The sequence below is a fragment of the Bos mutus genome, chromosome 2 (assembly GCF_027580195.1).
Source record: "Bos mutus isolate GX-2022 chromosome 2, NWIPB_WYAK_1.1, whole genome shotgun sequence".
NCBI lineage: Eukaryota > Metazoa > Chordata > Mammalia > Artiodactyla > Bovidae > Bos > Bos mutus.
In genome coordinates, this window is record NC_091618.1 from 71,289,999 (window position 1) to 71,316,607 (window position 26,609).

The 26,609-nt window shown below is 39.9% G+C and overlaps 1 protein-coding gene across 1 annotated transcript in view; it reads right to left on the minus strand.

The window, feature by feature from the left end:
* Positions 1-26,609, minus strand: part of NCKAP5 (NCK associated protein 5) — a 1,094,443-nt gene that overhangs the window by 328,257 nt on the left and 739,577 nt on the right.

Below are 26,609 nucleotides of genomic sequence, written 5' to 3' on the forward strand. Positions count from 1 at the left end.
GAAAGAATTGTTGTTTTTAGTAATCTTCACTGAAAAATAAGAAAGAGTTTAAGGCTGAAAAGTCTGGAACCTTCCCACTCTTTTTGCTTTCTTTCCAGGGCTGAGGTAGAGAAAATTTTGCTAAACAAATTCTGAGTGGTGCTTGTATTAGTGGTGCTTAATACTATAAACACAAGAGATAACTTTAATGAATTTTGGCAGGTCAAGTCATTGGGTTACCACCACTGAATGCACATGTCCTCTGCCCTGCTGGAGAAGTGACTGAGCCCACAAAGTTGTAGGTGAAGTCATGTGGTTAATTCACTCAGATCTGCACCATGAAAGTCAGCTCTGCTCTAAACTGCGGGAAAGTCAGTCAGTCTTGATACCTGTGAATAGCTTAGTTCCGCAAAAGAAGATCATCAAAGTCACTGGACGTGCAACCAGTATAAGGTAAAAGAAAATATGACAAAATATCTAAATGGTAAAGATCTCAGAATTCTATGCTGAAACCACTTAGTTCCTTCTGCTCAATAATGACATGGCTCTTAAGGGCCCTACATAGAGCCCCCTTTCTAGAAACTACTTCGGGATCTGTAGTATAGCCTTGAGGCAGACATAAAATGTTATCTTGCCTGGCCTCCCTGTTTGTTGGTGGCTCCTTACTCAACCCTGTCACTTGCAGCTTTTTGGAAGTTGGGAAGTATTAATTTCAGCCTCATGACTGGCTCTTGCTTTCAAGGTAAAAATAAATGTCAAGAGCATATCATATGGAAAAAAGATATCTCATCCACTTTTATACATACATCAAGACACTGTGCTACAGAATCTGGTGTCATCATTCCATCACGCTTTTTAACTCTAACCAGAATGCTGTAGAAACCTTTGTATTGATACAGCTGGTTGCCAACCATGTGGGCTAAACTGGATTTCATTGGTGAGAGGTTTCTTTATATTCAGCACTAGACTGATATCATTTGCAAATATAAAAGTATTAAGAGATAGGATTCTTAAAAAACCCACTGGGAAAAGAACAGCATAAGCAGGAAAAAAAACAAACAAACAGGTTTTTTAACTGTGTTCATAAAAGTGTTTTGCGTGTTCTGAAATTATTTAACTTCTTTTTTGAAAATAAAATATGAAGGAAAAAATTCGATGTATATGTACACATGTATAAGTATACTTGCATGTATAAATACATAAAACATTGGAGACTATATAGAAACTTAACCCATGTTAATCTGTTTCCTAACAGATTTCAAGATATAATTTCCATTTCTTTATATAAATGTGCAATTGACTAAGCAGGTGATAGCTCTTTATAAAATCCGGCCTGGGTGTATCCACATACAATGTACAGGTGTGTCCACTTTTGTAGCTGGAGTTAGTTCGGTTCAGATACAAGCTCAACAAGTTTAAAGTGCAGATCCCCAAGCCAAGACAAACATCCAGGACTGTATTTTTATAGCTTTGATTCTTTAAGGTTTGTTCACTCATCAGACCTTTATTTCCATGATGACTTGAAATCTGCAGTTACAACTCAATTTATAAATACAATATTGTAAAGTAAAAAAAAAAAAAGAAATAAAGAGGTCCTTCTATTTCTCTTTTAAGATTCGAGAGCACTATACTTAAATGCTAAATTGGGATTACAAAGCAAGCTTTAAAAAAATATATCATCTACCACTATTTCTATGTGTGTGTATATGCACAGAAGTAATTAGGATTCTACTTAATTAAATAGAATTATTCTATCTAATTAAAACAAACAAAGAAAAGTCATTGGTATAAACTGAAAGCCAAAAGACTTTGGGATATGGCAGCCAGATTCCACATCTACCATTTATCAGCTTTGCAAATAATATTGGGCAAACTACTTAATTTCAATAACTCTTGGTGTCTTTGTCTCCTAAATGCTTAAATGAGGTTAACAGCCTCACACATAACATGCACACATCTACAGTCAATTCTCATTATTCATGATAGTTGTGTTCACTGAATTAACAAATACTGAATCATTGCTCCTAGGGGAGATATAGGGTTAGGTTTCTGGAGGCCTTTGGTTGCAACAGTTTCATCACTAATCAATACGTAATCTTGTTTTATGAGTGTTTCTATTTAAAGACATCTTGTTTAATATATATTGTTGATTAATTAGCACTGAACTAACCACAAAAGGCACTATAACTCATGCTTAAACAAAGCTTATCTAATAGCCATTTTCTCCAGGAGGCACATCACAGCCTTCTTGCACTTCGGAAAATTAGATAGCAGTTCACACCATGTTTGGGGACTATTTTCAACAGTGAGACCACTCACAAAAAAATATAAAAAAGTGGCACTAAACAGAGTGTTAAAGGACACATTTCCAGTGGGAGAGCTGAAAAAAGAAGGCAGGACATTGCTTTGGTTGACCTAAGCTGGGATAATACGGTATTGAATAACTTAAAGCTTTCACCCCTCTGCAAATGTCCATGAATAACCATGAAAGCACAGCAGGCTTTCATTTTGGGGTTGCAAATAAATTTTCGGTAGTAAGTGAATTCAGAAAGTCCAAAAATAATGAGGACTGGCTATATGTATGCATACACTCACATTAAAGTGTCTAGGCACAGTGCCTAAATATTATTATATGAACAAACTGGACACAATTCAGGATAGTATAGATTATATATGAGTATTTAGGTTACATAAAATTCAAGGGTCACTTTACATAATTGAAGAAAGGGTGATCAATGATGACTGGGAGGAGTGATTTTGTGGAAATGGAAATGACTTATGCTTTGGTGGAGTGATACCACTTGAATAGGTAGAGAGGCATAGGATGGGAGTTCTGGTTAAAGGGAACATTGGAACAAAGGCCCCCAGTCAGGAATGCATTTTGTCCTTATTGGTTCATGAGGAAACCGGTTTGATTATCTTGCAAGAAAAACTGAGAGGCAGGTAATAGAACCGGAGAGTAAAAGAAAAGGGTTACTGGAAATGGGAAAGAAAAATTCAGATATCATTCATTAATTCATTTATTTATCCTATAAATGTTTCTTAAACACAAAGTATTGGACATTTGATAGTCTAGTACTAGAGGTATGGCAAACAAGACAAAGTTTCTATACTCTATGAATTTGTATCCTACGTGTGGGAAACACAATCAACTCCAAGTCAAATCAGTAAGCTCTATAACTGCAGCCAGTGGTATGTTTAGGGACAATATGAGATACGGTGTCATCAGTGTAAGGTATGTCTGAGGAGGTGGTCATTTAAGCTGAGACCAAATGATGGGAAGCAAGCAGCTGGACAATGGTCTGGGAGAGAAACACTTCAGGTAGAAGAAACAGCAAAGCAAGTACCCAGTGGCAGGGCTAAGCTTGTCTTGCTGACCAGTTGAGGGAGAGTCTATGTGATGGAGCATAGGAACTCTTAAGAGTAAAGAACAGCACAGAATGAGATTAGAGAGAACATGGCAGTCTTTCAAGGCATGGAAAGGGGGTTTGGTTCTATTTTAAGTGCAGTAAAGAGGAACTGGAGGCTAAGTAGGGGAGTGATAAGTTCTGGTTTACATTTTAGAAATGGCATCTTAACTGCTACAATGGACAATGGGCTGTGGAAGGAAGGAGCCAGGAGACCAGCTGGGAGGGTTTTCTACAAGAAGGAATAAAAATTAGGAATGCTCTGAAAGTATTGGATGGGAACTCACCAAAACCAGTTCTCATACTGGATGGTAGGCCAGACGCCCTGGATTTAAAATCCTGGTTTTACAATTGTGCCCCTTGCCAGGCAAAACATTCAATCTTTTCAATTCCTCAGTTTCCCCCAGATACAAAGTGAAATGGATGGACTAAATGTCCCTTGCAATATAAAGGTTCTAAGAATTCAATTATTCAAGACACAACTTTCAGGGAGGAAAAGTTATTAATATGCTCAAAGCTAACAGAAATGACAAGAATGACAAGAGGACACAAAAAGGACCTCTACGTTTTGTAATAAGAAGGCTGTTAGTGGGAACTTGAGAGCTATTTGACTCAAGTGCGATGATGGTAACCAAATTGTCAGTGGTATGCAAAAAGTGAAAAGAGAAAATAGCAGCAATTTTCTCAGATACTTATTTGAAAGAGTGGCAGGGAAGGAAAGGAAATATAAAGAACTACAGCCAAAGAGCATTGAAGAGACAAGTGAAAACCTTGATTTCAAGATGCAGAAAATTGAGTTGTTTGAAGAAATAAAGAGAACAGGTGGAACTAAAGAGATGCTAGCAAAGGTGGTATGAAGATAGGAAGAGATCTCCCAAGCAGAGAAGGCAGAGCATTTCGAAGGGCTCTGAAGGAAAAGTCAATGTTTTTTTTTAATGTAGTTCCCTGCAAAATATCATGTCACAGCGTAATCTCCCAGTTAGTACTGCTAAGTCCTTAGTTAGTGTCTAGCCTGAGTTCTTAAAGAACAAGGATTTAAACGCATGTAGTCCATTTGAGACATGCAAAAAACATCAGTTTGGAAGTGACTTAAGCAAGGGAGCCACTGGGGGCATATTACTAACCAACTGAAGTTAAATCCATGGAAACTCAGGGAAATGGAATAAAACACAGAGCTCAGAATCATCCCACCCTAGGGCTAAGGGTGTATGTGTGTGTGTGTTCAGTCACGTCTGACTCTTGTGACCCCACAGACAGTCACCTGCCGGATTCCTCTGTCCATGGGATTCTCCAGGCAATAATACTAGAGTGGGTTGCCATTTCCTTCTCCAGGGGATCTTCTCAACCTAGGAATCAAACCCAGGCCTCCTGCATTATAGGCAGACTCTTTACCAACTGCAAGGGAGTTGGGACATTCATGCACCAACCTCCAAAGAATCAGTAATTGGGGGCGGCTCCTGGGGTGTCAGTCTCCAGGCTGCCACAGGCAGTAAGGTTTTTAAAAATACTTCTCACATAAAAGCGCTCTTCAACACACACACTGATAGCTAGAGATCTCGGGAGCACTCTGGATGACTTTGGGGTATGGGCAGAGCGTCGTCAATGTCCTCTACAAGCAGAGAGGAGATTTGTGACTGCTTTATATGACCCCACCAGGAAAGAAAGCCACATTTGTACATTTCTCAGGCTTAAACGCACATTTTATTGTGTTTCAATTCTATTAATAAAATGCCCCAAAATCAATCCAGTAAGCGCTATAGAGTTATCCATCCTATCCTTTTCTTTACTCTTGTCTCTTTAAGCACATACCAATGAGAGTGTTGGAGTATAATGTAATATTGAGGAGGAAGACAAATGGAAAGGACATATTAAGTAAACAGATGAGCAACAGAGGAAAATAGGTGGAGAGAAACAAGGAGAAGGGAGAGTTGTGGGAGAGTTGGACGGCTAAAGCCCACTGACAGATGACTACTGTCGATTTCAGACAGGACAGCTGTTGGATTTATACTATGCTTAAAAAGCATGACCATATTTTAAAAAATTAAGTATACGAATTCTATACACACATAAATAACCCATTTCAACCAGAAATATTAGTCTCTTTTCTATTAATAATTAATCTCCTGTGATTTACCTGGTAAAAAGAGAGCAGGACAGAGGTCAGAAACATATTTTAAATAAAATATATTCTTCATATAAACCTCTAACAGGGAAACAATACAAATGAGCCAAGTCCACTCCTGAGAATGGTGAACTGTGAAGAGAATAAGTTGATTCCAGAGGTGACCTGTTTTCATGTTTCAGTCCTTTATGGACTTTAATCAGCAGTGAATTCTATAAAAGTGAGGCCACCACAAAACACTTTCACTCCCCACATATTTCATATATGGTTGAGACCATAAGCTTGTTGCTCTCAACAAATACCAGCGGGTATGCAGGAAGTTAAAGATTTAGAAGTTCAGTTAGTATCCAAGGGTTTAAATCAAACACTGGCTTGAAGGTACATAAAGCAATCCTTGGAGCTATAAGTTTCTTTAAGCGGTTACCAGGGCAATGATTCACCTGTGGGGGAGCCCTTATCTTTTGTTCTCACGTAGTCAGCATCATCAGACCTATGTAAAATAATATCGATCAACACAAAGCTCTCAGGTGCATCAGCTCAGCTCAGATAGATGACAGTCCGGGGGGCTCAGTTAGTTCAAAGAGCAGGCAAGCCAGCCCCTTACAGATGGCCAGCTACTATCCAAAAACATCATTGAGGAAAGTGATCATAAGACCCTGCTTCCAAATTATGTCCTATTCATCTTTTGGTCACCAGCTTCCCCTAGCCCAGCACAATGGGATTCAGGCAAGGTTTCATGAAGTCATCTTACTTTATAACTAATTAATTAATCCATCCATCCAATACATATGTACTGAGTACCTTTTGTATGCCAGGCACTATGGAAGATGCCAGAGGTAGAAAGGTGAATAAAAACACATGTGGAGCCTGTGTTCATGAAGCTTAGAGTCTTGTAGAAGGAGACAGTAATCAAAATGTCACCAGCAAATATAAAATAACACTGTGATGTGTGCTGGGAAGAAGAGATTCCAGGAGCTCTGAAAAATCATTACTAGAGGGATGCCAGAGAGGTTAGGAAAGCCAATGCTCATGTTTACCACCATGGCAGTTAACCAGGAAATGCCCATGAGGTTGGGGAGGGAGAGAGCAATTTTTAAAAAGTCTGAAAGGAGGTATGTGTAACTGGGGAGGAAAGTGAAGCTCAGTGGACTAATGAGACCTTGCCACAGGCCAAGGAACGTTGCCATTACTCCAAGGGCAATAAGAAGCCATGGGCTGTTTTCATGCACGTGTGTGTGTGTGCACATGCACACACATGATACACGGTGGGGGAAGTTGACAAGGCAGGATCTGTTTTCTAAAATAGATCCCTGGTAAAGTGTGGAGGATGGATTGGAGTGAGGTTAACATAGACATGGGGAAAATAAGATGCTACTGCAATAGTCTAAACAGGAGTAGACTGACCCATGATTAAAGTGACAATTTCATAAAATGAGACCTCATAGTCTGTAATTATCTTATGATTTTGATTCTTTAATATGCAGTTACTCCAAGAATGACAAATACTAAAATTTCCTTAGGTCACTGTTGTTGGCTGGCATCAGTCAGTCATTGATCAATGGGTGTGGGGAGCAAAGTGTGGCTTCTTTAAAACGCAGATACCTTGGCCAACTTTGGCCCCAGTGGATTACAATATCTAGGAGTGAGGCCAGGGATCTGTAATTTTAGAAAGCACCTCAGGTAATACTAATCTACGTCCAAATTTAAGAGCCTCTGGACAAAGATGCTTCAATATATAAGATAAATCCTTTTTACTTTAGATGAGCTTTTGAGGTTGCCCATTTGATTTAATTCTTATAATTATTCTACAGAATAAACAGAATAATTATAAGAATGTTGCAGAATTGCCTGGTGTACAAGCTTGGCCTTAACATGGTGGCACTGCTGCCTTCCAGCCCATCAACTGGGGGAGTGACATTAGGTCTGAGCCCAGGACTGCGAGGATCATCAAAGATCATAAATTTGGGCAAAGGGGAAAGGCAGTGTATGCCACATGTGGACAAAACTTGGTATTCCATTTGATAGGATAAAGGGAGCGTCAGTCTCCTCTGTTTCTTGAGGGCCATCAAATTCCATCTCACTGTGATCTATTCTAATCCAGAGTGGGAAGAGACCCATTTTAGTTTTAGAACAAATAGAAATAAAAAATTTGCATTCCAGTCCTAACTCTGCCACTAACCAGCTGTGTGATTTTAGTCAAGTCACATAACTTCTCTGTCCCTTAATTTCCTCATCTGTGAATAGAATATACAGAAATAGACTGTCTCAAAGGTCCCTCCTAGCTTTAAATGTCTACGATTTTGATCATCTGTAAAAACTCAATTTAGAAGAATAAGTATTTAAATACTACTGAAGTTCAGGAATGTTAATACAGAATGCCATTAAGGTTAGATCTGCCTAGGTAATGAAATCTGTTTGCTTCTTTCCAGAGTGTGTGTCTGTCTTCCTTGGGTAAAAACCTCCCCCACACTTTTTTTTTTTTTTTTTCTGTATACTTCTCTTGGGCCCTAGGATAGACATCACCTAATCTAATCTTTGCATTTTTTTCTTTTTTTGCATTTAGCATGTTTCATTCTCTGTCTGTAAGAAAGGAAAGACCTGGTAAGCAATATTAAGGGAGAATTTAGTGAAAGATACTTGTAACACTCACAGGAAATCATGCCCAACATGAGTCCTGTATGTGAAAAGAGCCTTTGCTTAGAGGAGGAATAATTTCAAGTATCTTATGGTTGCAAGTATTTTTTTTGAAATCACTCATCTCTCTATTTTTATTATTTTTAATTCTGATGGTCAACACAAAGCCAATATACAGAAACTCTGCATATGTGGTAATAATAGTTATACTGTATTCCAGGTCATTCATTATTTTTCTAAAGGAGATTGTCCTTAGCTCCTACCATGAAAAGGAAGGAAGGAAGAAGGGAGGGAGAGAGTGAAGAGAGGAAGAGGAAGGGAAGGGAAAAGACCCACCTCAAATACACACAGTGTTCTAACTTGAAGATGGCAAAATGAAACCATGGGGATATGAAGAGTTAACTATCTAACTCTGGAAAGACAGTCAGTCAAGGAAGCTGGAACATGTTTTTCATTTTGGATATCCAGCCATGTGTTAAATATCTGCCTACTAATTCATAGTAAAAATATAAAAATACATGATTTAAGACTGATCACATAAGGAAGAGACTTGGGTGGTATCAGCATAAAACATTAAGCCCTTTCCAGAACACAAAAGACATAAATAGCATCTAGTATTTGTAGAACACTTCAGAGTTAAGCCAAATCACCTCATGCATATCATTTAACATACTCACTGCCATGGGACATAAGACAAACAGCCTGGGATCCCTTTATAGATAAGAAAACAGGTTCCATTAGGTTACAAAAGTATAACTGTTAGTCGCTCAGTTGTGTTCAACTCTTTGTGACCCCATGGACTGTAGCCCCAAGGCTCCTCTATCTCTCTAGGCAAGAATACTGGAGTGGCTTGCCAAGCCCCTCTCCAGGGGATCTTCCTAATTCAGGAACTGAACTCAGTTCTCCTGCACTGTAGGTAGATCCATTACCATCTGAGCTGCTAGGGAAGGCCAATAGGTTACAGAGTCCTGTTAATATTTAGTGGCAGAGCCAGAATTTAATTACAGTGCAATTTCAAATGCCATGCTCTTTCTACAGGCCCAGTTACTTCTTTTGGACTTTCCCATGTACCTATAGATCTATCCCTACTGCTAATTCTATCTGAGAATCTGTGATCGTTATCCAACTGTGGGCCATGCTGCGAGACCACGTCTTTCCAAGGTTCCCTGGTCATTTATCTAGGGAGCAGGTGATTTTATCAGAGATGTTGGATCTGGCCTCAGATGACTATCAGCACGGTAGATTTAACAAACCACAACCATTTCCATAGTTAATAATGATTCAATTACTTCAAAACAGAAACATTTACCTACTATAAGAAAAATGAAAATGTAGAGGCCAGTCATCTAGCTGACAGCTGCCCCATTGAGCCCCAGTGGCTTCAGCCTCTGATTTACTTACTCATTTGTTGTCTGGTTGTGGGGAGGGTGCACAGAATATATCGCCACTTTAGCTAGCACTTGGGCAAACACCATAACAACATTCCCAGGGATTGCTAGCAGCTTTTGTTCAGGACTAGCATACTAAATTTTACGGGGGAAACATAACGTCAGATAAATCACAGGGTTTTAAAAGAACATCCAATTTGTTCACAGTTTAACATTAGTACTGTCAGGCAAAACATATAAAACTCTTCTTTTTCATCCCTGGATTTGACTTACAAAGTGAACTCAGCACACAGTAAAATCCCCAAGATTAAATGTGCATGATGGATAAGAGAACAAAGTATTTTCTTTATGTCTCTAATATGAACCACGACCATTGGCATATCAATTCATATCTACTCCACATTATTCTTCACTCAAAACACTCCTCAATACTGCCAACTGTCTTCCATATTGAACAACTCTGTGAAGGTACACTAATAAATTTTCAGATGATGCTTTTATTGCCTGTTCCATCTATCAGCAACATTTATTTCCTTTTAAAAAAAGTTCAATTCCAAAAACACTTTAAAGGAAAACTCTACTGTGGAATAGGATGATGTGAAAAAGTGAGCTGTAATTTTCATTATAGGCATGCTTCAGGTGGTAAGAAATCTAAAAAAAAAAAAGCAACAGAAATGATGTCCTTGTAGCCCATAAATAGTTGTCTGAGTGTAACTCAAGCAGAAGGAAATCAAAAATGCTAAGAATGTTATGCAGGTGGAGAATTTCAGTAGTCAGTGGCTACACTTAAATGCTTGGACATCACTAAATATAATTCATAAGTTAACATCAAAATTTGCATTCAAAATCTATCTCTTTTTCCTCTTCTGCTCCCTTTCTCCCATCTTCCTAGCTTTCAGAGAGAATTCATGGAACAAGAGAGCCAGATAGCCACCAGAGGAAAGAGCTTGGGCTCAGCAAAGGCCATCCCAAAACGAACAAATTATTCAGTCCTTAACTAGTTAGTGGGCTTCCCTGGTGGCTCAGAGGTTAAAGTGTCTGCCTGCAATGTGGGAGACCTGGGTTTGATCCCTGGGTTGGGAAGATCCCCTGGAGAAGGAAATGGCAACCCACTCCAGTATTCCTGCCTGAAGAATCCCATGGACAGAGGAGCCTGGTGGGCTACATTCCACAGGGTCGAGAAGAGTCGGACATGACTGAGCAACTTCACTCACTCACTAACTAGTTAGTGGTGGGTGGGTGCCTATATTACTGATGTCTTTATATACATCTCAACAGTCATATGTTTGCAGTTCCCAGACAGAATTTTAAAGAAAATTTAAGCAATTAAAAAATATTTCTATCTCACTGTTCCCATAAATATATAGTGTCAGAAAACCAACATATCCAAATTTTTGTTTCAGAAAATATGATCAATACTATATGTATTCTTATTTTGACAATTATTGCCAGGTCCATATTTATATATCATCTGAGTTTGTTAAACTGAACTGAACTGACAAGTCTCTCCTAAGAAACAATTAAGTGTTCAAATACAATATTATTATTATAAATAATAGTTCAAAGCAAAGACATCACTTTGCTGACAAAGGTGCACATAGTCAAAGCTATAGTTTTTCCAGCAGTCATGTACAAATGTGAGAGATGGACCATAAAGAAGGCTGAGCACCAAAGAATCAATGCTTTCAAAATGTAGTGCTGGACTGTTTACAATAGCAAGGACATGGAAGCAACCTAGATGTCCATCGGCAGATGAATGGATAAGAAAGCTGTGGTACATATACACAATGGAGTATTCCTCAGCTATTAAAAAGAATGCATTTGAATCAGTTCTAATCAGGTGGATGAAACTGGAGCCTATTATACAGAGTGAAGTAAGTCAGAAAGAAAAAACATCAATACAGTATATTAACACATATATATGGAATTTAGAAAGATGGTAACGATGATCCTATATGCGAGCCATCAAAAGAGACACAGATGTAAAGAACAGACTTTTGGACTCTGTGGGAGAAGGTGAGGGTGGGATTATTTGAGAGAATAGCATTGAATCATGTATGTGAAATAGATTGCCAGTCCAGGTTCAATGCATGAGACAGGGTGCTCAGGGCTGGTGCACTGGGATGACCCTGAGGGATGGGATGGGGAGGGAGGTGGGAGGGAGGTTCAGGATGGGGAACACATGTACACCCATGACTGATTCATGTCAATGTATGGCAAAACTCACTACAATACTGTAAAGTAATTAGCCTCCAATTAAAATAAATAAATTAAAAAAATTTGGAATTCACATAGGACAACCTGAAAAAAAAATAAATGTAGTGCTGGAGAAATGTCTTGAGAGTCCCTTGGACAGCAAGGAGACCAAAGCAGTCAATCCTAAAGGAAATCAACCCTGAATATTTATTGGAAGGACTGATGCTGAAGCTGGAGCTCAGCATCCAGCTGATACTTAGGCCACCTGATGCAAAGAGCTGACTCATTGGAAAAGACTCTGATGCTGGGAGGGATTGGGGGCAGGAGGAGAAGGGGACGACAGAGGGTGAGACTGTTGGATGGCATCACCAACTCAATGGACATGAGTTTGAGCAAACTCCAGGAGATAATGAAGGACAGGAGAGCCTGGGGTGCTGTAGCCCATGGGGTTGCAGAGTCAGACATGACTTAGCGACTGAACAACATGGAGAAGAAAACTTATCATTTCAAATTCAATAAATAGATGTTATATGCAGTTCACTAGGTCCCAGTTACAATGTAAGACTCTTGGGGGTTGGAATGTTTTATAAACCACATCCCCATCATCATACAAAAGGCATTCAATTTTGTCCAATGTTGTTGGCGTGATGATGTTGAATAAGGAATGCTGCTGCTACTTCTTCTAAGTTGCTTCAATCATGTCTGAATCCGTGCGACCCCATAGATGGCAGCCCACCAGGCTCCCCCATCCCTGGGATTCTCCAGGCAAGAACACTGGAGTGGGTTGCCATTTCCTTCTCCAATGCATGAAAGTGAAAAGTGAAAGTGAAGTTGCTCAGTCGTGTCCAACTCTTAGCGACCCCATGGACTGCAGCCCACCAGGCTCCTCCGCCCATGGGATTCTCCAGGCAAGAGTACTGGAGTGGGTTGCCATTGACTTCTCCAATGCTTGAAAGTGAAGTGAAAGTGAAGTCACTCAGTTGTGTCCAACTCTTAGCGACCCCATGGACTGCAGCCTACCAGTCTCCTCCGTCCATGGGATTTTCCAGGCAAGAGAACTGAGTGGGTGAATAAGGAATGACATCACCCCAATTTACTTCTGATGACACTGTGCTCAAGCTTAATGCTGAACTACCTAAATATTCTTAAGTACTTTCAACAGAAAACTATTTTAAGCCAGTATTTTGCTAATAGAAACAAGAAGCAACGGACTGATGGAATATTTGCAAAATAGGTAAAGCACCATTATATTGATTTCCACTCCAAGAAAATAAGATTTTGCTTGTTTATCCTTTAAGGGACAGTGCACCACAAGGATCTCACCCAGAAGCCCATATTTTATGCCATGTAACTATTTATCCTAAAGTGCCCTGGGAGTTTCTGGAGACTCACACACTCCTAATCAAGATACTCAGTTCCTCCCTGCTTCCTCTTTCCTGGAGTTACCTAAAAGAAAAGCTCTAATGAGGTGCATTAGTTGTACTTTTGAAAGTCAGAGATGAATTATCTAGTTAATTCTCTTGGGGGCTCATGTCAGAACAGAGAGTAGCTTCACTTATTTGCACCTAAATGGAACTTTAAGATAAAGCAAGAATATTACATTTTTTTCTAATAAAATTTACATAATACCTGCTCTCTGTAGTCAGGCAAAACCCAAGGCACAGCATAGGGCCCAATTGTTTGAGGATTTTACAGAAGAAATTTTGCTAGCAATATTGTCCTGGTATGCTTTTTGACATTAAAACTCTTATTTTTATCCCTAACCCCTGAAAGCAGCAGAAAGCTATCACTTGAGGTGCTTCTTTGTCACTGAGTGGGATGTACATCCTGACAAGCTGCTCACAGCCACAGTGGGTGTACACAGACAAAGAGCTACTTGGTGAAGATACCTGTAACCCTGCCAGATGATTCATCTTGGTAAGAGAGGGAAGGCAATTCAGATAAATTAGCAAGAAATAAGCATGATTCTAAGAGACAATCAGAAAAATCAGAATACACACACTCACACACATACACACAAAAGTAATATTAATATAAATGTGAATCAAAAACTTAAGAGTAAGCATTTTCTTCATGCAAAACCTGTAATTTAAAAAGTAATGAACCAGACATGTTTTGGTGCCTGAGACAAAGGCCAGAGGTCTCCAAACTTACTCCTGCATCCCATAGATGGTCACCTCAGTACTAAGCCATTTTATATTGCCATAGGGAGGGAGGAGCTGATTTCTCATCCCAGCTGTGCCACTCATGGGCAGTGGTGCCTTAGTAAAGCCCCTGGTTATCAGTGACATTGTTTCCTCATGTGCAAAATGATGTAGCTGGATATTGGAGGAAACTTTCCTCTTTCTGAGCACCTTAGACTTGCTAAATATCCTGATCATCTCTATACACTTACTGACTTTCATGTGTCACACCACAACTGATTCCTTAGAAAATCATGAATTAAAAAGGCTGGCTACCCTATACACAGCAACATCACAATGAACAGTTGGTAAAAAAATGGCCTATGTTCTTGGCTGCCCAAGATGGTCCAACCCCTTCCAAGCAGCCCTGGGTTTCCAAGATACCAAGTTACCCCTTTACTGACTTTTCCCATTACTAAAGACACTTGCCCAGAAGCACTGTGGCTGTAGCTCTTGCTACCTGGTAAAGCTGCCCAGTTTTCTCAGCCTCTCAGCCCATCAAACTCAGCTGGCTTTGTGTGTCCACAATGATCTCAGACTCTGATAAAAGAGTCAAAAGCAATTATAGTTCAGCTCACTCTGGAAAATCAGCTCCAAGTGAAAGGTTTTGAATTTGTTAGGCTGAGAGAAGTTTGAGGAACTCATTTTGAGGATCAGCCTTTAGGGCCCAGCTGACCACATTCTTGCTTACAAGTTTATACCATCCCTTCCAGGGCCTGACTTGCATTATGCCAAGGACAAAGACTTAGTTTGGTAATTCTCTAAAACTACCAAATCGTTAGAATTTTTGAAAAGGAAAATAAGCCTCAAGTTCAGTTAACATGCAACACTAATTAGGATGAATTTAGAATCTTCTCTTTTTTCTTTGTGCTCACGGGTCCCTCCTATTTATGCAAATGAAATAATTTTCCATTTCCAGCAAGGCCTTCCTACCAGCAGAGTTTTCCTCAACACTTCTGTTTCCTCAGGCATGTCCACTAGTTCTCACTCCATTTAGTTGGGGGTCTTTGAACTGGGCCCAACTGCCCCTATCATTTTCCTGAGGGACTCACTGACCTACCTACCTGTTCCATGTCCTCATGGTCTCCCAAATTCTCAGCCATCTTTCTGACCCCTCATTGCCTCCTCACCAATGAGCTCACTACCAATCCTTGGACTGAATATGACTGAGAGTAAGGTCCTCAAGATCCCAAGGGGTTAAGTAAATTTTCAAATATTACATAGCTTGTAAGTGGCTCAGTCAGGATGTGAATCCACAATATTGGCCTCCAAAGGCTTTAAGCTTACCCATAATCCCCTGATTTCTCTCACCAGAGTGCCCATAATCATCACTGGAATCCTCATAATCCTCTGCTATACTTTGGTGGAATACTCACAGAATACCCACTCTGCTGTACCTCACCAGAATACCCACAATCCTTTGCTGTCTCTCATCAGAGTATACATAGAACAAAAGGACCTTTCCATTTATCTGAATTCTAATGTCTTTTAAGGGCCAACTCAGGGCATCCCAGGTGGTGTAGTGGTAAAGGATCTGTGTGCCAATGCAGGAGACACGGGTTCAGTCCCTAGGTTGGGAAGATTCCCTGGAGTAGGAAACAGCTACCCACTCCAGTATTCTTGCCTGGAAAATTCCATGGGCAGAGGTGCCTGGTGGGCTACAGTCCATGGGGTCACAAAGAGTCGGACATGACTGAGCACACACGCCTGCCCACATGTGACTAACTCAACTCTTACCTTCCCAAGAAGCTCAATATGCTTCCTAAACATGAGCCAGCAGGTTGGCTACTTTGAGGAAAATGCTGGTGATGGGTTAATGAAAACAAGACCCTGGTTGGAAGAACCTTTACCATGATGCACAAGAAAGGAAAAATATACAGTTGAATATAATGAATTGTAGCACAGTGGTTCTCAACTCAGATCAACTCTAACAGTTAGAATTGGTCTGTGAAGATTTAAAAAAATCCTCATGCCACACCCTTGATCAATGAAATCAGAATCGCTGGGATGGAACCAGGACATCACAAATTTTTTGAACTCTTCAGATGATTACAAGGCAAACCAAACATGAGAACCACTAGTAGAGAATGTAATTAATGCTACCTGCAAGACTATAGGACTTGGAATAAAAAGACCAAATGCACCATGGCCTGACACTGTATGACACTTGTAAGTCAACCACCTCTGTAGAACTCAGTTTCTTCATCTGTAAAGTGTACTTGAACTTTTTGACCTTCCTATTTTGAAAGGTTAATATGAATATCAAATGAGATGATGTTGTGAAAGTGTAAACTGTATATATTAATTATTACTGTGGCCATTTTGACTACTGATCCTCTAGTGTTGATGTTTAAATGCCCTGGAGAGAAGAGGTAGTAAAAATTTATAGAGAAGAAAAAATCCAATAATAGTTGGATTAGAAAAAATTAGACATAATTACTCAAGATGTTCAAGCTGGTTTTAGAAAAGGCAGAGGAACCAGATATCAAATTGCCAATATCTGCTGGATCATTGAAAAAGCAAGAGAGTTCCAGAAAAAAATCTATTTCTGCTTTATTGACTATGCCAAAGCCTTTGACTCTGTGGATCACAATAAACTGTGGAAAATTCTGAAAAAGATAGGAATACCAGACCACCTGATCTTCCTCTTGAGAAACTTGTATGCAGGTCAGGAAACAACAGTTAGAAATGGACATGGAACAACAGACTGGTTCCAAATAGGAAAAGGAGTACGTCAAGGCTGTATATGGTCACCCTGCTTATTTAACTTCTATGAAGAGTACATCATGAGAAACACTGGGCTGGAAGAAGCACAAGCTGGAATCAAGACTGCAGGGAGAAATATCAATAAGCTCAGATATGCAGAGGACCCCACCATTATGTCAGAAAGTGAAGAAGAACTAAAGAGCATCTTGATGAAAGTGAAAGAGGAGAGTGAAAAAGCTGGCTTAAAACTCAACATTCAGAAAACGAAGATCATGGGCATCCGGTCCCATCATTTCATGGCAAATAGATGGGGAAACAGTGGACACAGTGGCTGACTTTATTTTTCTGGGCTCCAAAATCACTGCAGATGGTGACTGCAGCCATGAAATTAAAAGACGCTTACTCCTTGGAAGGAAAGTTATGACCAACCTAGACAGCATGTTAAAAAGCAGAGACATTACTTTGTCAACAAAGATGCATCTAGTCAAGGCTATGGTTTTTCCAGTGGTCATGTATGGATGTGAGAATTGGAGTATAAAGAAAGCTGAACGTTGAAGAATTGATGCTTTTGAACTGTGGTGTTGGAGAACATCTTGAGACTCCCTTGGACTGCAAGGAGATCCAACCAGTCCATCCTAAAGGAGATCAGTCCTGGGTGTTCATTGGAAGGACTGATGCTGAAGCTGGAACTCCCAATACATTGGCCACCTGACGCGAAAAGCTGACTCATTTGAAAAGACCGTGATGCTGGGAAAGATTAAGGGCAGGAGGAGAAGGGGACGATAGAGGATGAGATGGTTGGATGGCATCACCAACTCAATGGACATGGGTTTGGGTGGAGTCCAGGAGTTGATGATGGACAGGGAGGCCTGGCATGCTGTGGTTCATGGGGCCACAAAGATTCGGACGTGACTGAGCAACTGAACTGAACTGAACTGACTCAAGAGAAATACAGCCTAATTCATATCTTAAGGATTATATTTACAGTTATTTTGTAAATGAAATAAAAAATGGTTGTTGGAGAACACTTGCAATGGCATTGTTTCCAGATCATCACTTACAATAGAAGCTTACTAATTCAGACTAAGGTATAGACTTGGCTTTAATGGGGAGAAATGAATTTATTCTGCTACTTCATTAATTTAGCATAGATAGAAAAGTTATCAGGGTGTGGGGGTAAACCTACCAAACAAAATGCATTTGAAAAAACATATTTTGATCAGTTTACAAAACAATGTAATCATCATGAATTGTTTACAGATATTTGCCTGCTTATTTAAACAGGTAAGAGAAGAATATAAGCCATTGTAAGACCCTGACTTAATATGCTTGCTCCAAAATTTCCTTTGAACTTCTCACCAGTTTGATACCTGGTGCATTTCACAGAAACTATGCAGTAATGACACTAGGGCAGTAGACCAGACCCACCGCATGACAGTATCAGCCTGATATCTGGGTTCTGAGAGTATCATGGCAGGAAGACAAAGAGGTTTCACTCTCCTTTGTATGTATACAGCACTTAGCAAAGGAGATAGCAGTTCAATTCCTGGGTCTGGAAGGTCCCCTGGAGAAGTGATAGGCTACCTACTCCAGTATTCTTGGGCTTCCCTGGTGGCTGAGACAGTGAAGAATCTGCCTGCAATGTGGGAGACGTGGTTCAATCCCTGGGTTGGGAAGATCCCCTGGAGGAGAGCATGGCCACCCACTCTAGTACTCTTGCCTGGAGAATCCCAATGGACAGAGGAGCCTGGTGGGTCGCAAGAGTTGGATATGACTGAGCGACTAAGAACAGCATAGCACAGCATTTAGCAAACCATAGAAATGACGGTTGAAATTTGCAAATTGATTTTGCTGGCTTTCTTTTCCCTTCTGTACCCCTATGCTGCTTCCTAACACTTCTCTCTTGGCACTTCTTTCCATGGTGTAGCCTCAGCCAAACTTAACAAACATAGAGGATTATAAGCTCCTAAATTACTCTAGGAAAATTATTTTCCTGTCTCCTTTCCTTTCATCTTTCAAGCTCCAAGTTCCAGTTTTCTGAGATGAGTTGATAGAGCAAAGCCCACAGATTTAACTGGTTCCTGCTAACATCTGAAGGACCTTCCCTTAAATATTTATCTTCTTGACTCTTTATTTCTTACATAGAATGATATTTTAATGGATACAATTTCAGAGAAACATATCTGAGTGAGAAAATATTGGTAGATAGGGTACAGGGATGACAAAATTGCAGAATGGGAGAAGATATCATTAAAAAGGCCAATCATGTCAGGCAACCTGACCCTGGGTTTAGCTCCCCTGAAATGTCCAGACTGTTTCAATGCAGACTGCAGACCCCTGGCCAGACCATCTTCCTCTCGCCCCACATTCAGTGATTCTTCTTCATTGCCATGCTGTGTTGGCTTGTGCAGGCAAGATCAATAAGGACAATATAGCTGAAAGGTTACAATATAAGAGAGATTTCAGCAATAAAAGTTTTTTTCCCCTAGCAAGCACTTTTCACTTCTTTCTTTACTATTTTCTAATTCCAACATTGTCCATTTTTCCCTACACATAATTTTATCTCCATTTCATAAAGCATTGTTAAGCCAAACTCTAAAAAAACAAGAGAATTTTTGTTTTGTGGCTTCAGGTAAGTTAAGAAAATAGGATCAAAGTTCAAGGATTGGTATCATCATGATTTTTCTCTATTCAAAATCATCTATTTCCTAAGAGGAAGAAATAACTGATACGACTAGATGATCTGATGTGCTCAAAGTATTAGACAACCCACATACTTACGAAAGGGCAACATCTTTTGATTTCTACCCACACAACCTCCCAACCTGAGACCCCACTTGGGGATTCCAAAGCAAAGTCTGACCCTCTGCTAAGATCAGCTGAGGAAAGCAGCTCACCTATAGGAAGAGAAGGTGATTTTTCAGGGCACCGTCTCATTCATAGGTTATATTTGTTTTAACAGAGAGTCCGTATTCCGCTTTTACTTGATAAGAGTTCAACTCTGGGTCAAAATATCCAATAGGGAACGTATTCATGTCTGCACAAAGAATGTAGGCAGAAATTGAGAATGAGAAAGAAGAGTCAGAACCTATTAAACCAGGAATTTAAAATTCCCAAGGAGAGAAGTAACTACTCAAATTCTGAGTGATATTTGAAACCCCTCTACTTCTTTCAAAGTATTTCATAGACTTTGAAATTACAGAGGTGAACCCTCTCCTTAGTCAGTGTGCTAACAAAGATTGTTTTCAAAACTTCTGGAATTCTGGAAAGTATTTCTGTAGGGTGTAAAATCATACATTCATCATATAGAATACTTCCAAAGAGAAAAGAGATATTTTATGAAGGACAATGACTTTGACTATACTGATGACACTTTGCCTTTAAGAAATTCTCCGTCCTTTACCTAAACTTAATATATGAGTAGAGCATGTTTCTTAAAATAAAAGTAAAAGAGGAAGGAAGAAAACCACTTCCTCAAGGAACATTTTCAGCCCTTTAAAACTTAACACACAATAAAAATACTCCCTTTATTACCATTACCCACTTCAGCAGCAATTCAAAGTTCACAGCAATTCAGAGAAAAGGCCAAAATTTCTTCAAACAGAATCAAACTCACTCGAGACTTCCTGAGATTACAGGCCATACACATAAATAAAAGCACTCAATAAAAATATTTCCCATTCCACTGTGTGTCAGAATTTTATAAATACCTGTGTAAAGACTTAACCAGTCTCTCAACAGCCACTCAGTAGAATTTCAAATCATTTCCCCCCACTGGGGAGGAAATGAAATAAAAATTGTTTCCCCCAGAGGGGAGAATGTACTCACTGAATGTACTCACAGAACCTACTCACTGGTGACCTATGGATTTGCATTTGTTTACCACATTTTGTTTAGGCAAAAAAAAGAGAAAGAAACAGAAACACTTCTGAATAACCAGTATGAATTACAGTCAAGCTCTCTGTAGAGTTCTAAAGAGTCCAGACCTCTTAGCTAATTAACTGCCAGAGCACTTACTGAAGTAAGTACGGTGAAAGAAAGAATCAGTAGAACAGATGCAGTGTAAGTGCACATAACACACTCTGAACTTCATTTCCATTTTCTCCTTTGCAAAATGAGGAAATAGGGGTGGCAGTTTGGGTGGGTTTTGAGGTATCTCACTGGTCTCCAACACATCTGTGGACCAGAGAAATCAAAATTACCCATCAGACTCATAAATAACCAAAAAAAGACAGATCGTTCTAAGTCTGAAGATATAAGAAGTTGCCTGCATAGCTGAATCTAAGGTTTCCTAAGGTGATCCGTACACTCAGCCAGGAAACAGAGACTGGAACTCTGCTGCTCCCGAGAACCACAAACAGAAGTTTCGTTTTGCATTTACGTATGTTCACAAAAACAAAATGAGATTATGTTAGAAGCTTGGAAATCCACACTTTAAATATAGTAGGAATATTGTTGCTTTGAAAAGCTTTCTTAGAAAGGAATCTTTTGTGATTATTTAATTTTTCAGCCCTAACTTTTCTTGAGCGCACTCAAATTTTTTTATTTGCCCAAAGTACATTTAAGTAATTATAGGGAAAGAAGGTAAGGTTTAAAGCAAACAAAACAAAACAAAAATCCTATCCCTGATAAGAATAATCGTTTACAAACATTTCTCCAAAGAAGAGATCCAGATGGCTAAAAGACACATGAAAAGATGCTCAATGTCACTAATTATTAGAGAAATGCAAAGTAAAATTACAGTGAGATATCACCTCACACTGGTTAGAACACACATCATCAAAAAAATCTATAAATTGTAAATGCTGGAGACGGTGTGGAGAAAAAGGGACCTTCTACACTGTTGGTGGGAATGTAAACTGGTGAAGTCACTATGGAGAGGAGTATGGAGGTTCCTTAAAAAAGCTAAAAGTAGAGTGACCATATGATCCATTAATCCCACTCCTGGACATACACCTGGAGAAAACCATAATTTGAAAAGATTCATGCACCTCAATGTTCATAGAAACACTATTCACAATAGCCAAGACACAAAAGCAAACTAAATATCCATCAAAGATGAATGGATAAAGAGGATGTGGTATGTATATACAAAGACTTATTACTCAGCCATAAAAAGAAAACCATTTGCAGCAACAAGGAAGGACCTACCCTAGGGTTACAATACTAAGTGAAGTATGTCAAAGAAAGATAAATGTCACTTATATGTGGAATCCAAAAAAAAATGGTACAATGGACTTATGTACAAAACAGAAATAGATCCAAAGACATAGAAAAAAAAATCATGGTTACCAAAAAGAGGAGGGGAGAGATAAATTAGGAGTGTGGGATTAACATATATACATTAATATATATAAAACAGATAATCAATAATAACTTACTGTATAGCACAGAGAACTATACTCATTATTTTGTAATAATCTATAAGGAAAAAGAATCTGAAAAAGAATATGTGTGTATATACACACACATAAAACCTACTCACTTCTCTGTACACGTGAAACTAACACAACATTGTAAACCAACTAAACTTCAATTAAAAAATTCTAAATTATGAACTAATGTTAACATCTCTGCTAGGCAGGACTTGGGCTTCAATGAGAAAGACCCCAGCCTGTGTCACACGCTTTCTGCATACATAAAAGAATCTGGATATGTATTTGATGTTTGACAGATTTTAGAATGACTAGAAAGATTTCCTTTTCCCAAGCATCAGCTGCTTAATTACATCTAATACTACTTTTGAAGGAACTATTTAAGGAAAAATTCATTTTGATTTTCAATTAGATCATTGAGAATGGAAGTAACTGGGTTATAAGACAATAATGCTTTAAACACAGGCTAAAGTTTCCAGAAAAACATCTATTTCTGCTTTATTAACTATGCCAAAGCCTTTGACTCTGTGGATCACAATAAACTGTGGAAAATTCTGAAAGAGATAGGAATACCAGACCACCTGACCTGCCTCTTGAGAAACTAGTATGCAGGTCAGGAAGCAACAGTTAAAACTGGACATGGAACAACAGACTAGTTCCAAATAGGAAAAGGAGTACGTCAAGGCTGTATATGGTCACCCTGCTTATTTAACTTACATGCAGAGTACATCATGAGAAATGCTGGGCTGGAAGAAGCACAAGCTGGAATCAAGATTGCTGGGAGAAATATCAATAACCTCAGATATGCAGATGACACCACCCTTATGGCAGAAAGTGAAGAGGAACTAAAAAGCCAATTTCACAATTTGTATGGAAATACAAAAAACCTCGAATAGCCAAAGCAATCTTGAGAGAGAATGGAACTAGAGGAATCAACCTGCCTGACTCCAGGCTCTATTACAAAGCCACAGTCATCAAGACAGTATGGTACTGGCACAAAGACAGAAATATAGACCAATGGAACAAAATAGAAAGCCCAGAGATAAATCCACGCACCTATGGACACCTTATCTTTGACAAAGGAGGCAAGAATATACAATAGAGAAAAGACAATCTCTTTAACAAGTGTTGCTGGGGAAAGTGGTCAACCACTTGTAAAAGAATGAAACTAGAACACTTTCTAACACCATACACAAAAATATACTCAAAATGGATTAAAGATCTAAACGTAAGACCAGAAACTATAAAACTCCTAGAGGAGAACATAGGCAAAACACTGTCTGACATACATCACAGCAGGATCCTCTATGACCCACCTCCCAGAATATTGGAAATAAAAGCAAAAATAAACAAATGGGACCTAATTAAACTTAAGAACTTCTGCACAACAAAGGAAACTATTAGCAAGGTGAAAAGACAGCCTTCAGAATGGGAGAAAATAATAGCAAATGAAGCAACCAACAAACAACTAATCTCAAAAATATACAAGCAACTCCTGCAGTTCAATTCCAGAAAAATAAACGACCCAATCAAAAAATGGGCCAAAGAACTAAATAGACATTTCTCCAAAGAAGACATACAGATGGCTAACAAACACATGAAAAGATGCTCAACATCACTCATTATCAGAGAAATGCAAATCAAAACCACAATGAGGTACCATTTCATGCCAGTCAGAATGGCTGCTATCCAAAAGTCTACAAGCAATAAATGCTGGAGAGGGTGTGGAGAAAAGGGAACCCTCTTACACTGTTGGTGGGAATGCAAACTAGTACAGCCACTATGGAGAACAGTGTGGAGATTCCTTAAAAAACTGGAAATAGAACTGCCTTATGATCCAGCAATCCCACTGCTGAGCATACACACTGAGAAAACCAGAATTGAAAGAGACACGTGTACCCCAATGTTCATCACAGCATTGTTTATAATAGCCAGGAAATGGAAGCAACCTAGCTGTCCATCTGCAGATGAATGGATAAGAAAGCTGTGGTACATATACACAATGGAGTATTACTCAGCCATTAAAAAGAATACATTTGAACCAGTTCTAATGAGGTGGATAAAACTGGAGCCTATTATACAGAGTGAAGTAAGCCAGAAAGAAAAACACCAATACACTATGCTGCTGCTAAGTCACTTCAGTCGTGTCTGACTCTGTGTGACCCCACAGACAGCAGCCCACCAGGCTCCCCAGTCCCTAGGATTCTCCAGGCAAGAACACTGGAGAGGGTTGCCATTTCCTTTTCCAATGCAGGAAAGTGAAAAGTGAAAGTGAAGTCGTTCAGTCATGTCCGACTCTTAGCGATCCTATGGACTGCAGCCTACCAGGCCCCTCCGTCCATGGGATTTTCCAGGCGAGAGTACTGGATTGGGTTGCCATTGCCTTCTCCACCAATACACTATACTAATGTATATATACGGAATTTAGAAAGATGGTAATGATAACGCTGTATGCGAGACAGCAAAAGAGACACAGATGTATAGAACAGTCTTTTGGACTCTGTGGGAGAGGGAGAGGCTGGGATGATTTGGGAGAATGGCATTGAAACATGTATAATATCATATATGAAACGAGTCGCCAGTCCAGGTTCAATGCATGATACAGGGTGCTTGGGGCTGGTGCACTGGGATGACCCAGAGAGATGGTATGGGGAGGGAGTGGGAGGGGGGGTTCAGGATGGGGAACACATGTATACCCATGGTGGATTCATGTTGATGTATGGCAAAACCAATACAATATTGTAAAGTAATTAACCTCCAATTAAAATAAATAAATTTAAACAACAACAAAAAAAGAAGTCAAAGAGGAGAGTGAAAAAGTTGGCTTAAAGCTCAATATTCAGAAAATGAAGATCATGGCATCTGGTCCCATTGCTTCATGGGAAATAGATGGGGAAACAGTGGAAACAGTGTCAGACTTTATTTTGGGGGACTCCAAAATCACCACAGATGGTGACTGCAACCATGAAATTAAAAGACGCTTACTCCTTGGAAGAAAAGTTATGACCAACCTAGATAGCATATTCAAAAGCAGAGACATTACTTTGCAAATAAAGGTCCGTCTAGTCAAGGCTATGGTTTTTCCAGTGGTCATATATGGATGTGAGAGTTGGACTATGAAGAAAGCTGAGCACCGAAGAATTGATGCTTTTGAACTGTGGTGTTGAAGAAGACTCTTGAGAGTCCCTTGGACTGCAGGGAGATCCAACCAGCCCATTCTAAAGGGTGTTGTTTGGAAGGAATAATGCTAAAGCTGAAACTCTAGTACTTTGGCCACCTCATGAGAAGAGTTGACTCATTGGAAAGATTCTGATGCTGGGAGGGAGTGGGGGCAGGAGGAGAAGGGGATGACAGAGGATGAGATAGCTGGATGGCATCACCAACTCGATGGACGTGAGTTTGAGTGAACTTTGGGAGTTGGTGATGGACAGGGAGGCCTGGTGTGCTGCGATTCATGGGGTTGCAAAGAGTCGGACACGACTGAGCAACTGAACTGAACTGAACTGAAAGGATCAATAACTGAGCTTAGACCATCACTGGAAGAGATGGAGCTGGGCTCAGATGCCACACAGCCCAGGGCTCTCCACAAAGATGTGCAGAGTAAAGGGATTAAGAAAACTGACTGCAAACCATTACAACACTGCTGTGCTCTGCTGGGACAATGGCACCTCCTGACAAAGCTCCCGCACTCCATCTTTGTGGTGACCTACTCTGCCTGCCGAGACGGTGCCAGGTCATTCACGGGACATAACCCTGGTGATACGTAACTTTGGGCAGAAGGTCTAACTGCTCTATGCCTCAGTTTCCTCTTTTGTAAAATGGAGACATTTCAAATGGTTCCTGTGAAAATTCAGTGAGCTCACACTTGTGGAATGACTGGACTGTGACCAGTCCATAGCTGCTCAGCATGTGTTAGAAGCAGGGGTCGTGGTGCTGCAGGCGTGTGCTTCGTGCTGCACTTTGTGTAGACCAGGTCTCACAGGGTTGCACAGAAGCATCAAAATCTCAGAGTTCTAAGAGCAAGAAAAAACACACAAAATCATTTTTCTGTGCTAAGGGTTGCTGCCCTGAGTCTAGCACAGGGCTAGATTTTACTTAATTACTTAAGAAGTAATTTTACTTAAGAAGATTTTACTTAATCTTCTATATATCAGATCACATCAGATCAGTCGCTCAGTCGTGTCCAACTATTTGCGACCCCATGAATCGCAGCACGCCAGGGCTCCCTGTCCATCACCAACTCCCGGAGTTCACTCAGACTCACGTCCATCGAGTTAGTGATGCCATCCAGCCATCTCATCCTCTGTCGTCCCCTTCTCCTGCCCCTAACCCCTCCCAGCATCAGAGTCTTTTCCAATGAGTCAACTCTTCGCATGAGGTGGCCAAAGTACTGGAGTTTCAGCTTTAGCATCATTCCTTCCACAGAAATCCCAGGGCTGATCTCCTTCAGAATGGACTGGTTGGATCTCCTTGCAGTCCAAGGGACTCTCAAGAGTCTTCTCCAACACCACAGTTCAAAAGCATCAGTTCTTCGGTGCTCAGCCTTCTTCACAGTCCAACTCTCACATCCATACATAACCACAGGAAAAACCATAGCCTTGACTAGACGAACCTTTGTT